Source organism: Oncorhynchus tshawytscha, linkage group LG12 (genome assembly GCF_018296145.1).
Source record: "Oncorhynchus tshawytscha isolate Ot180627B linkage group LG12, Otsh_v2.0, whole genome shotgun sequence".
NCBI lineage: Eukaryota > Metazoa > Chordata > Actinopteri > Salmoniformes > Salmonidae > Oncorhynchus > Oncorhynchus tshawytscha.
In genome coordinates, this window is record NC_056440.1 from 1,108,263 (window position 1) to 1,121,808 (window position 13,546).

Here is a 13,546-nt window from a genome sequence, read left to right on the forward strand (position 1 = left end):
ACATTTGTTTAAGAAACAATACAAAGCACGCTCGTCAGTGTTTTTGTGTTTTGTTGGTGTCATTTTAGTGGGGGAAAAATATTTGGGCTGGTAAAATATCTACCTGCCACAGTGGCTGGTATATGAAAAAGTACATTTTATTCCCTGATTACAAGTTGGACCTTAAACTGGGTGGTTATATTGCGACATTTAACAAGTTGGACCTTTATTTAACCACCCAGTTTAAGGTTCAACTTGTTAAATGTAGCATTATAACCACCCACTAAGGTCCAACATGTTAAATGTAGCATTATAACCACCCACTAAGGTCCAACATGTTAAATGTAGCATTATAACCACCCACTAAGGTCCAACATGTTAAATGTAGCATTATAACCACCCACTAAGGTCCAACATGTTAAATGTAGCATTATAACCACCCACTAAGGTCCAACATGTTAAAGGCCTAGTTATTACACTGTACTAATAGGAATGTACTAATAGGAATAATCACACATGAATAACTACTGTAAAGTGTGAACCATGGGTGGATGACAGAAAGCAATAGGTTAAGTCACAAATGAACACCTATTCCCTATTTAGTGAACTACTTTGGCCCAGATCCCTACTGGAAAGTAGACTCCTGAAGGAAACCTTGTAGATCCCTCAGGATTTTCTAGGAACAACAATGAGTCACCATCAGTCGATTCTTGTAAAAATGTCAACTCTGAAAACGCGTAGCTACCTGTACAAGTCTGTCCTGTACAACTGCGGTCCTTCAGTGGTTGTATTCGATTAAAATATATATATTTAAAGTATTCATTTCAGCACCCCGCAGAAAGACCGCAATTGTACAGGACAAAGATAGGTACGTTTACAGAATCGACTCTTTAATAGTCATTGTTGTGGTTCCAGGTATGAAAAGTCAACTCCGCGTCAGTATGAGAGACCGGAGTTCAGCGATCCTCAGCATGAATAATATCACATACTGTCTAACAGCCTACGGCATGTCATAGTCCACAAACAATCAAACTCACACCAGTTTGACTTATTCACACATTGTTTCACTTGCATTAGATGCACAATGTGTTCATTTTCAACTAAATGTTCAATAAATGCCAGATGTGTGGTTGGTGTGGTCTGTGATACGAAAAGGGCCACCTTGGAATGAAAGTCCACTTCACTACAGAAAGTATGTTACGTATCCACGTAAAGAATAAACTAAAAGAAACTACAACAGATGAAAGACTTGTAAAGTAACTATAACAATAGAGTGTAAATAACAGCGATATGTAAAACAGGCAAATCACAACTAATGAACTACTAATCGTGTGTAGCGTTTTCATTTCTAACACACGTTTTGCTGAACCCAAGAACACACCCACTGGGAATACACTGGTTGAATCAACGTTGTTTCCACGTCATTTCAATTCAATTTCAAATTGGAATAGACATTCAATTGACGTCTGTGTCCAGTAGGCAACAACAATAGCCCAATTATGTCTGATTTATTTAAATAACATAAATAAAGTCAACTCACCGCTTCCCAATTGCAAGCCAAAAAGCCACAAGTGTTTCGCAAGCAGACGCGCTCGCTTTTTTTAACGAGGCTAATTGTTTCAGGTCTTGTCCAAATCTACTGTGTTACCACGCACTTCTTATCACCACGTTTCATGTGAACAACTAGAAAAGAAGAATGACTTTTCGTTGAAACCAAACTTCGTCAGTGAGCACACTTTCCGTGCAGTCTGCTCCGGTCTTATCTCTCCCGTCGCATTGGAGTTGTCCTTCTGCAGCATACTGCACATGCGCAGCAGCAGCCTGGCCCAACACTCTTCCTCATGGGGCCGCACAACGGGTCTGGACGGAGCCAGAGAGGAAGAGGAAAAGCGAGAGCTTTCACTCTCTACAAAATATTCCCAATCCGTTTCTACGGGTTTATTTTGGGCCTAAGCTTTTTCGCCTGCATTCCAGCCTTTTGAACAACGACTCCATTCTTAGGGTGGAGACATGATGAGCATCTCGTCATTATATATATCTCTCTGGTGGAGGGTTTTGGAGGTGTGGGGAGGTGGAGGCAATGCTCTTTACAGGGGGTGCCGGTTCTGAGTCAATCTGCGGGGGTACAGGTTAGTCGAGGTCATTTGTACATGTAGGTAGGGGTAAAGTTACTATGCATAAAAATTATACAAAATCAAATGTTATTTGTCACAAGCGCTGAATACAACAGATGTGGAACTTACAGTGAAATGCTTAATTACAAGCCCTTAACCAACAATGCAGTTTTAAGAAAATAGAGTTAAGAAAATATGTACTAAATTAACTATTTTTCACTTTAGTTTAATAACAATAATGAGGCTATATACAGGGGGTACCGGTACCGAGTCAATGTGCAGGGGTACAGGTTAGTCGAGATCATTTGTACATGTAGGTAGGGGTAAAGTTACTACGGGGGTACAGGTTAGTCGAGGTCATTTGTACATGTAGGTAGGGGTAAAGTGACTATGCATAGATAATAAACAGTAGTACAGGTTAGTCGAGGTCATTTGTACATGTAGGTAGGGGTACAGTGACTATGCATAGATAATAAACAGTAGTACAGGTTAGTCGAGGTCATTTGTACATGTAGGTAGGGGTAAAGTTACTATGTGGGTACAGGTTATTCGAGGTCATTTGTACATGTAGGTAGGGGTAAAGTTACTATGCATAGATAATAAACAGTGAGTAGCAACAGTTTAAAAACAGGGGGGAGGGGGGGCGTCGTCAATAAAAATTGTCCGGGTGGCCATGACTTTGCGCTCCGGCACCGCTTGCCTATCAGGTATCAAGGTAAGACCCAAGTGCAGACTGTGTGAAGTAACAATGTTTATTGTAACAACAGGGCAGGTTAACAACAGGTCAAGGTAGACCGGGGTTGATAATCCAGATTAGGAGCAAAGGTACAGGATGGCAGGCAGGCTCAGGATCAGGGAGTGGTCAGGCAGGCTCAGAATCAGGGAGTGGTCAGGCAGGGTCAGGGAGTGGTCAGGCAGGCGGGTACAGGCTCAGGATCAGGGAGTGGTCAGGCAGGCTCAGGATCAGGGAGTGGTCAGGCAGGCTCAGGATCAGGGAGTGGTCAGTCAGGCTCAGGATCAGGCAGTGTGGTCAGGCAGGCTCAGGATCAGGCAGAGTGGTCAGGCAGGCGGGTACAGGGTCAGGACAGGCAAGGGTCAGAAACACGAGAAAAAGAGAGGCTGGGAGAAGACAGGAGCTGACAGGACAAACGCTGGTACACTTGACAAACAAGATGAACTGGCACAGACAGACAGAAAACACAGGAATAAGTACCCAGGGGATAAGTTGGGAAGATGGGCGACACCTGGAGGGGGTGGAGACAAGCACAAGGACAGGTGAAACAGATCAGGGTGTGACATTTTCTTTCTTTCTTTTTTATTTATCCTTTATTTTACCAGGTAAATTGACTGAGAACACATTCTCATTTGCAGCAACGACCTGGGGAATAGTTACAGGGGAGAGGAGTGGGATGAATGAGCCAATTGTAAACTGGGGATTATTAGGTGACCGTGATGGTTTGAGGGCCAGATTGGGAATTTAGCCAGGACACCGGGGTTAACACCTCTACTCTTACGATAAGTGCCATGGGATCTTTAATGACCTCAGAGAGTCAGGACACCCGTTTAACGTCACATCCGAAAGACATTGCCGTGCGGTAGCAGAGAGAACAGTCTATGACTTGGGTGATGGAGTGTTTGACCATTTTTTGGGCCTTCCTTTGACACCACCTAGTATATAGGTCCTGGGTGTCAGGAAGCTTGGCCCCAGTGATGTACTGGGCTATTCGCACTACCCTCTGTAGCACCTTACGGTCAGGTGCCGAGCAGTTGCCATACCAGGCAGTGATCAACCGGTCAGGATGCTCTCGATGGTGCAGCTGAAGAACTTTTTAAGGATCTGGGGACCAATGCCAAATATTTTCAGTCTCCTGAGGGGGAAAAGGTGTTGTCGTGCCCTCTTCATGACTGTCTTGGATAGTTTGTTGGTGATGTGGACACCAAGGAACTTGAAACTCTCGACCCGCTCCACTACAACCCTGTCAATGTGAATGGGGGCGTGCTCGGTCCTCCTTTTCCTGTAGTCCACAATCATCTCCTTTGTCTTGATCACATTGAGGGAGAGGTTGTTGTCCTGGCACCACAGTACCAGGTCTCTGACCCCCTCCCTATAGGCTGCCTCATTGTTGTCAGTGATCAGTCTTACCACTGTTGTGTCATCAGCAAACTTAATGATGGTGTTGGAGTTGTGCTTGGGCAAACTGGGAGACTAGTCAGCATCTAGGCAAAGAGAAAAGTACAGAGAGATCCTTGATGAAAACCTGCTCCAGAGTGGAGCAGCGGTCTAAGGCACTGCATCTCAGGCGTCAGTACAAACCCTGGTTCGATTCCAGGCTGTATCACAACCGGCGGTGCACAATTTAATATCCTTGAGAGGCCCAGCCACAGCCCGGACTTGAACACAATTGAACATCTCTGGAGAGACCTGAAAATAGCTGTGCAGAAACGCTCCCCATCCAACCTGACAGAGCTTGAGAGGATCTGCATAGAAGAATGGGAGAAACTCCCCAAATACAGGTGTGTCAAGCTTGTAGCGTCATACCCAATACGACTCGAGGCTGTAATCGCTGCCAAATGTGCTTCAACAAAGTACTGAGTAAAGGGTCAGAATACTTATGCAAGTGTGACATCAGTTTTAGATTTTTTTTATACATTTGCAAACATTTTTCTTCATAAACAGTTTTTGCTTTGTCATTATGGGGTATTGTGATGTCATTATGGGGTATTGTGATGTCATTATGGGGTATTGTGATGTCATTATGGGGTATTGTGCGTAGATTGATGAGGGGGGAAAAAACTATTGAATCCATTTCAGAATAAGGCTGTAATGTAAAAAATGTGGAAAAAGTCAATGGGGGTCTGAATATTTTCCGAATGCACTGTATATAAACCCTGGATTGCTGATAAGGAAAATGTTTTAATTGTTTTTTTCCATTTGTAATTTTTATGTTTAAGTCACATAATATAATTAAAACTATGCATTAAGGTGTCTGTAATATAAAACACTAATGTAGAAAATAAATGAATGTCTTCCAAAATGGCTGCTTGGTGGCTTCAATACAGCACCCCCCCTGTCAGTCATCCAGGGTTTATACACATCACGATTTGACTAGTTGAAACAGGCATACTTAATTGTAATTAATGTGTACTTATACAGTAAATTACCCATCATAACAACTTGGCCCTCATTATAATGCCATCTAAGTGAGAAAATAAACCCACTTGTGCACCACAGAGTACATATCATATCTGCATAAGTACAATATAATTACCACCCCTCATCACTCATCACATAACAACCTCATCACTGTCAAACGCTCCCTAAAACACTTCAGTGAGCAGGCCTTTCTAATCGACCTGGCCCGGGTATCCTGGAAGGATATTGACCTCATTCCGTCAGTAGAAGATGCCTAGTTATTCTTTAAAAGTGCTTTCCTCATCATCTTAAATAAGCATGCCCCATTCAAGAAATGTAGAACCAGGAACAGATATAGCCCTTGGTTCTCTCCAGATCTGACTGCCTTTGACCAACACAAAAATATCCTGTGGCGTTCTGCATTAACATCAAACAGCCCCCGCAATATGCAATTTTTCAGGGAAGTCAGGTACCAATATACACAGGCAGTTAGGAAAGCAAAGGCTAGCTTTATCAAACAGAAATTTGCTTCCTGAAACACAAACTCCAAAAAGTTCTGGGACACTCTAAAGTCCATGGAGAATAAGAGCACCTCCTCCCAGCTGCCCACTGCACTGAGGCTAGGAAACACTGTCACCACCGATAAATCCACCATAATTGAGAATTTCAATAAGCATTTTTCTATGGCTGGCCATGCTTTTCACCTGGCTATCCCAACCACGGTCAACAGCCCTGCACCCTCCACAGCAACTTGCCCAAACCTCCCCCATTTCTACTTCACCCAAATCCAGATAGCTGATGTTCTGAAAGAGCTGCAAAACCTGGACCCCTACCAATCAGCTGGGCTAGACAATCTGGACCCTCTCTTTCTAAAATTATCAGCCGTAATTGTTGCTACCCCTATTACTAGTCTGTTCAACCTCTCTTTTGTATCGTCTGAGATTCCCATAGATTGGAAAGCTGCAGCGGTCATCCCTCTTTGAAAGAGGGGGATGACCGCTGCAGCTTTCCAATCTATGGGAATCTCAGACAATCTAGACCCAAACTGTTACAGACCTATATATATTCTACTCTGCCTTCCTAAGGTCACCGTACCTTCTCCGCTATGCAATCTGGTTTCCGAGCTGGTCATGGGTGCACCTCAGCCACGCTCATAACTGCCATTAATAAAAAACAGTACTGTGCAGCCGTATTCATCGACCTGGCCAAGGCTTTTGACTCCGTCAATCACCACATTCTTATCGGCAGACTCAACAGCCTTGGTTTCTCAAATGACTCGCCGGGTTCACCAACTACTTCTCAGATAGAGATCAGTGTGTCAAATCGGAGGGCCTGTTGTCCGGACCTCTGGCAGTCTCTATGGGGGTGCCACAGGGTTAAATTCTCGGGCCGACTCTCTTCTCTGTATACATCAATGATGTCGCTCTTGCTACAGACAACACCATTCTGTATACTTCTGGCCCTTCTTTGGACACTGTGTTAACTAACCTACAGATGAGCTTCAATGCCATTACTACACTCCTTCCGTGGCCTCCAACTGCTCTTAAATGCAAGTAAAACTAAATGCATCCTCTTCAACTGATTGCTACCCGCACCTGCTCGCCCATCACTACTCTGGACGGCTCTGACTTAGAATACGTGGACAATTACAAATACCTAGGTGTCTGGTTAGACTGTAAACTCTCTTTCCAGACTCACATTAAGCATCTCCAATCCAAAATTAAATCTAGAATCGGCTTCCTATTTTGCAATAAAGCATCCTTCACTCATGCTGCCAAACATACCCTCGTAAAACTGCCTATCCTACCGATCCTTGACTTTGGCGATGTCATTTATAAAATAGTCTCCAACACTCTACTCAGCAAATTGGATGCAGTCTATCACAGTGCCATCCGTTTTGTCACCAAAGCCCCATATACAACACACCACTGCGACCTGTATGCTCTCGTTGGCTGGCCCTCGCTTCATACTTGTCGCCAAACCCACTGGCTGCAGGTCATCTATAAGTCTTTGCTAGGTAAAGCTCCGCCTTATCTCAGCTCACTGGTCACCATAGCAACACCCACCCATAGCACGCACTCCAGCAGGTATATTTCACTGGTCACCCAGCCTCAGCTGTCAGAGCAGCTCACAGATCACTGCACCTGTACATAGCCCATCTGTAAATAGCCCATCCAACTCCCTCATCCCCATACTGTTATTTATTTTATTTATTTTGCACCCCAGTATATCTCCTTGCATATTCATCTTCTGCACTCCAGTGTTTAATAGCTCAATTGTAATTACTTTGCCACTACGGCCTATTTATTGTCTTACCTCCCTAATATTACCTTATTTCCACACACTGTATATAGATCGTTTTTTTCTATTGTGTTATTGACTGTACGTTTGTTAATGTGTAACTCTGTGTTGTTGTTTGTGTCGCTGTCACGCCCTGGTCAAAGTATTTTGTGTTCATCTTTATGTATTTGGTCAGGCCAGGGTGTGGCATGGGGTTTTTGTAATTGTGGTGTGTTTGTCTTGGGGTTTTGGTGGTGGTATTGGGATTGTAGCTTAGTGGGTTGTCTAGCAAAGTCTATGGCTGTCTGGAGTGGTTCTCAATCAGAGGCAGATGCTTATCGTTGTCTCTGATTGGGAACCATATTTAGGCAGCCATATTCTTTGAGTTTGTCGTGGGTGATTGTCCTTAGTGTCCTATGTGTACTCGTTGTTAGTTTGCACCAGATAGGCTGTTTCGGTTTCGTTTATTGTTTTTTGTAAGTTCGTGTTTTTTTGTTATATTAAACATGGATCGCAATCGACACGCTGCAGTTTGGTCCGACTCTCTTTCATCACCACTAGAAAACCGTTACAGAATCACCCACCACCAACGGACCAAGCGGCGTGTCAACAGGCAGGAGCAGCCGAAAAAGGAGATGCTCACCAAGGATTTCTGGTCATGGGAGGAGATCTTCGACGGGAGAGGACCCTGGGCTAAACCAGGGGAGTGTAGCCGCCCAAAGGAGCAACAGGAGAAGAGGCAACAGAGGCAGCAGCAGCAGGAGCAGCAGCAGCTACAGTGGGAGAGGTTGCACCACCTGGAGTTATGGACATGGGAGGAGGAATTGGACGGTAAAGGACCCTGGAATGAGCCTGAGATTATTGTCGCCCCAAAGCCGAGCTGGAGGCAGCAAAAGCAGAGAGGCGGCATTATGAGGAGCTAGCACGGCAGAGCGGATGGAAGCCCGAGAGTCAGCCCCAAAATTTCTTGGGGGCTTACAGGGAGTATGGCTATGCCAGGTAGGAGACCTGCGCAAACTCCCTGTGCTTACCGGGGGCTGGAGAGACCGGGCAGGCACCGTGTTATGCTGTGGAGCGCACGGTGTCTCCAGTGCGGGTGCACAGCCCGGTTCGGTATATTCCAGCTCCGCGTATCGGCCGGGCTAGATTGAGCGTCGAGCCAAATGCCATGAAGCCGGCTCTACGCATCTGGTCCCCAGTGCGTCTCCTTGGGCCGGCTTACATGGCACCAGCCTTGCGCTCGGTGTCTCCGGTTCGCCTGCATAGCCCAGTGCAGGCTATTCCACCTCGCCGCACTGGCAGGGCAACCGGGAGCATTCAACCAGGTAAGGTTGGGCAGGCTCGGTGCTCAAGAGCTCCAGTGCGCCTGCACGGTCCGGTCTATCCAGTACCACCTCCACACCCCAGCCCTCCGGTAGCAGCTCCCCGCACCAGGCTTCCTGTGCGTGTCCTCGGTCCAGTACCACCAGTACCAGCACCACGCATCAGGCCTACAGTGCGCCTCGCCTCTCCAGCGCTGTCGGAGCCTTTCTCCTCTCCTGCGCTGCCGAAGTCTCCCGCCTATCTAGCGCTGTCGGAGCTTTCCTCATCTCCAGCGCTGCCGGAGTCTCCCGCCTGTTCAGCGCAGCCAGAGCTGCCAGTCTGCATGAAGCAGCCAGAGCTGTCAGTCTACATGAAGCAGCCCGCGCTGCCAGTCTGCATGAAGCAGCCAGTCTACATGGAGCAGCCAGAGCTGTCAGTCTGCATGGAGCAGCCAGAGCTGTCAGTCCGCATGGAGCAGCCAGAGCTGTCAGTCCGCATGGAGCAGCCAGAGCTGTCAGTCCGCATGGAGCAGCCAGAGCTGTCAGTCCGCATGGAGCAGCCAGAGCTGTCAGTCCGCATGGAGCAGCCAGAGCTGTCAGTCTACATGAAGCAGCCCGAGCTGCCAGTCTGCATGAAGCAGTCAGTCTACATGGAGCAGCCAGAGCTGTCAGTCCGCATGGAGCAGCCAGAGCTGTCAGTCTACATGAAGCAGCCCGAGCTGCCAGTCTGCATGAAGCAGCCAGTCTACATGGAGCAGCCAGAGCTGTCAGTCTGCATGAAGCAGCCAGAGATGTCAGTCTGCATAGAGCAGCCAGTCTGCATGGAGCAGCCAGTCTGCATGGAGCTGCCAGTCTGCATGGAGCTGCCAGTCTGCACGGAGCTGCCAGTCTGCACGGAGCTGTCAGTCTGCACGGAGCTGTCAGTCTGCACGGAGCTGTCAGTCTTTAAGGAGCTGCCAGTCTGCAAGGAGCTGCCAGTCAGCACGGAGCCGCCAGAGCGGTCAGTCTGTAAGAAGCCGCCAGAGCTGTCAGCCTATATGGGGCAGCTAGTGCCGCCAGTCTGCCCAGCGCCGCCAGTGCCCCCAGTCTGCCCAGCGCCGCCAGTCTGTCCAGCGTCGCCAGTCTGCCCAGCGTCGCCAGTCTGCCCAGCGTCGCCAGTCTGCCCAGCGTCGCCAGTCTGCCCAGCACCGCCAGTCTGCCCAGCACCGCCAGTCTGCCCAGCGCCGCCAGTCTGCCCAGCATCGCCAGTCTGCCCAGCGCCGCCAGTCTGCCCAGCGCCGCCAGATCTGCCAGTCTGCCCAGCGCCGCCAGATCTGCCAGTCAGCCAGACTCTTCCAGATCTGCCAGTCAACCAGACTCTTCCAGATCTGCCAGTCAGCCAGACTCTTCCAGATCTGCCAGTCAGCCAGACTCTTCCAGATCTGCCAGTCAGCCAGACCCTTCCAGATCTGCCAGTCAACCAGACTCTTCCAGATCTGCCAGTCAACCAGACTCTTCCAGATCTGCCAGTCAACCAGACTCTTCCAGATCTGCCAGTCAGCCAGGATCTGCCTCAGCCAGGATCTGCCAGTCAGCCAGGATCTGCTGAGACCACCAGCCAGCCAGGAGCTGGTAGATCTATTTACCGGCCTGAGCTTCCTCTCACTCCTGAGCTTCCTCTCACTCCTGAGCTTCCTCTCACTCCTGAGCTTCCTCTCACTCCTGAGCTTCCTCTCACTCCTGAGCTTCCTCTCACTCCTGAGCTTCCTCTCACTCCTGAGCTTTCTCTCACTCCTGAGCTTTCTCTCACTCCCGAGCTTCCCCTCAGTCCCGAGCTGCCTCGGTCCCGAGCTGTCCTTCAGTCCCGATCTGCTCCTCAGTCCAGTGGGGTTCTGGGTGAGGACTACTAGGCCATGGTCGGCGGCGAGGGTGGACTATCCAGGGACGAAGGGAGAGGGGACTAAGACATTAAAGGAGTGGGGTCCACGTCCCGCGCCGGAGCCGCCACCATGGACAGACGCCCACCCGGACCCTCCCTATTGTTTTGAGGTGCGTTCGGGAGTCCGCACCTTAGGGGGGTTCTGTCACGCCCTGGTCAAAGTATTTTGTGTTCATCTTTATGTATTTGGTCAGGCCAGGGTGTGGCATGGGGTTTTTGTAATTGTGGTGTGTTTGTCTTGGGGTTTTGGTGGTGGTATTGGGATTGTAGCTTAGTGGGTTGTCTAGCAAAGTCTATGGCTGTCTGGAGTGGTTCTCAATCAGAGGCAGATGCTTATCGTTGTCTCTGATTGGGAACCATATTTAGGCAGCCATATTCTTTGAGTTTGTCGTGGGTGATTGTCCTTAGTGTCCTATGTGTACTCGTTGTTAGTTTGCACCAGATAGGCTGTTTCGGTTTCGTTTATTGTTTTTTGTAAGTTCGTGTTTTTTTGTTATATTAAACATGGATCGCAATCGACACGCTGCAGTTTGGTCCGACTCTCTTTCATCACCACTAGAAAACCGTTACAGTCGCACTGTTTTGCTTTATCTTGGCCAGCTAGCAGTTGTAAATGAGAACTTGTTCTCAACTGGCCTCCCTGGTTAAATAAAGTTTAAATAATTAAAAATGAAAAACTAGTTGTTACACAGAATTTAGCTAGTTAAACTTCAGTGTATTTCTATGTAATTACTGATTATTTATTACCAATTGAAAGTACCTACAAACGAAAGATTAGCTTCTACTTTAGTCAACTTTATTACAACATGTATAAATACCTTACATTTCTGACAAAATAATAAGGATTTTTATTGTTAATAAATTGATTAATTAAATAAAGATACAGGCCTACTCAATAGCATAAATGTGTAGCCTACAGTAGAGTAGCCTAGATCATTGTTTCCCAACTCCAGACCTGGAGTATTCCCAACAGTACACATGTTTGTTGTAGCCCCGGACAAAGAAACCTGATTTAACGCATAGAGGGCTTGATGATTAGTTCAATCAGGTCTGTTTGTCCAGGGCTTCAATACAAATGTGTCCTGTTGGGGGTTAATCGAGGACGGGAGTTGGGAAACACTGGTCTAGATAGCTCATTTAGAAAAACAGGATTGGATTTTTCTTCTCTTTTTAACATTACAAAATGTAAATCGACAACTCTGTCTCTGTCTTTATCGGTTTCTGTCTTGGGAAGCATTTTCCCATTCTGGAGTTAAGGTTAATGGTAGGTAAGGGTTATGGTTAATGGTAGGTAAGGGTTATGGTTAATGGTAGGTAAGGGTTATGGTTGAGGTTAGGTAAGGGTTATGGTTAAGGTTAATGGTAGGTAAGGGTTATGGTTAAGGTTAGGTAAGGGTTATGGTTAAGGTTAGGTAAGGGTTATGGTTAAGGTTAGGTAAGGGTTATGGTTAAGGTTAGGAGTTAAGGTAAGGGTTATGGTTAAGGTTAGGAGTTATGGTTAATGGTAGGTAAGGGTTATGGTTAAGGTTAGGTAAGGGTTATGGTTAAGGTTAGGAGTTATGGTTAATGGTAGGTAAGGGTTATGGTTAAGGTTAGGGTTATGGTTAAGGTTAGGTAAGGGTTATGGTTAAGGTTAGGTAAGGGTTATGGTTAAGGTTAGGTAAGGGTTATGGTTAAGGTTAGGTAAGGGTTATGGTTAGAGTAAGGTTAGGAGTTAAGGTTAATGGTAGGTAAGGGTTATGGTTAAGGTTAGGTAAGGGTTATGGTTAAGGTTAGGAGTTAAGGTTAATGGTAGGTAAGGGTTATGGTTAAGGTTAGGTAAGGGTTATGGTTAAGGTTAGGAGTTAAGGTTAATGGTAGGTAAGGGTTATGGTTAAGGTTAGGAGTTAAGGTTAAGGTTAGGTAAGGTTAGGAGTTAAGGTTAATGGTAGGTAAGGGTTATGGTTAGAGTAAGGTTAGGAGTTAAGGTTAATGGTAGGTAAGGGTTATGGTTAGAGTAAGGTTAGGAGTTAAGGTTAATGGTAGGTAAGGGTTATGGTTAGAGTAAGGTTAGGAGTTAAGGTTAATGGTAGGTAAGGGTTATGGTTAGAGTAAGGTTAGGAGTTAAGGTTAATGGTAGGTAAGGGTTATGGTTAGAGTAAGGTTAGGAGTTAAGGTTAAGGTTAGAGTTGTGTAAGGGTTATGGTTAGAGTAAGGTTAGGAGTTAAGGTTAATGGTAGGTAAGGGTTATGGTTAGAGTAAGGTTAGGAGTTAAGGTTAAGGTTAGGAGTTAAGGTTAATGGTAGGTAAGGGTTATGGTTAAGGTTAGAAGTTAAGGTTAAGGTTAGGTAAGGGTTATGGTTAAGGTTAGGAGTTAAGGTTAAGGTTAGGTAAGGGTTATGGTTAAGGTTAGGAGTTAAGGTAAGGGTTATGGTTAAGGTTAGGAGTTATGGTTAATGGTAGGTAAGGGTTATGGTTAAGGTTAGGTAAGGGTTATGGTTAAGGTTAGGAGTTATGGTTAATGGTAGGTAAGGGTTATGGTTAAGGTTAGGGTTATGGTTAAGGTTAGGTAAGGGTTATGGTTAAGGTTAGGTAAGGGTTATGGTTAAGGTTAGGTAAGGGTTATGGTTAAGGTTAGGTAAGGGTTATGGTTAGAGTAAGGTTAGGAGTTAAGGTTAATGGTAGGTAAGGGTTATGGTTAAGGTTAGGTAAGGGTTATGGTTAAGGTTAGGAGTTAAGGTTAAGGGTAGAGTAAGGGTTATGGTTAAGGTTAGGTAAGGGTTATGGTTAAGGTTAGGAGTTAAGGTTAATGGTAGGTAAGGGTTATGGTTAAGGTTAGGAG

The 13,546-nt window shown here is 46.3% G+C and overlaps 1 protein-coding gene across 1 annotated transcript in view; it reads right to left on the bottom strand.

Moving 5' to 3' along the window:
• Positions 1-1,779, bottom strand: part of kank1a (KN motif and ankyrin repeat domains 1a) — a 152,069-nt gene extending 150,290 nt beyond the window's left edge. Inside the window, 1 exon segment of the mRNA XM_042331166.1 lies at positions 1,520-1,779. The gene's annotated coding sequence lies outside the window, so the exon portion shown is untranslated.
• Between the last annotated feature and the right edge of the window lie 11,767 nt (positions 1,780-13,546).